The sequence below is a fragment of the Morone saxatilis genome, unplaced genomic scaffold, assembly GCF_004916995.1.
Source record: "Morone saxatilis isolate NCDOM2014 unplaced genomic scaffold, NCSU_SB_2.0 Contig12, whole genome shotgun sequence".
In the NCBI taxonomy this organism is placed as follows: domain Eukaryota; kingdom Metazoa; phylum Chordata; class Actinopteri; family Moronidae; genus Morone; species Morone saxatilis.
The window spans coordinates 20,394,407-20,394,710 of NW_023339674.1; positions in this window are offsets into that span (position 1 = coordinate 20,394,407).

Sequence of the window (304 nt, forward strand, 5' to 3'; positions counted from 1 at the left end):
ACGCTATTTTCATACTGGTGAAACTATAATGTTAGATTGTAGCACTTTAAATGAACTGTTGAGTCTTGTTGGCTTCAAGTTATAGCTGCTACTTTTAGCTTACACCAAGTTTACCAACCAAAGACTCTGTTACTATTGTTTGCTTTGTGTAATAATTGCTTCTCCAAATTTACCAACCAAACCAAACCACCGATTCAGTAGCTAAAGTTACTGTAAACTGTGGTTGCTGTTCGCTTGTCTGGTGGTTATTTACATGAAACCACAGCGGCTAAAATTTGCCATTTTGGTTTATAAATGTGCACAA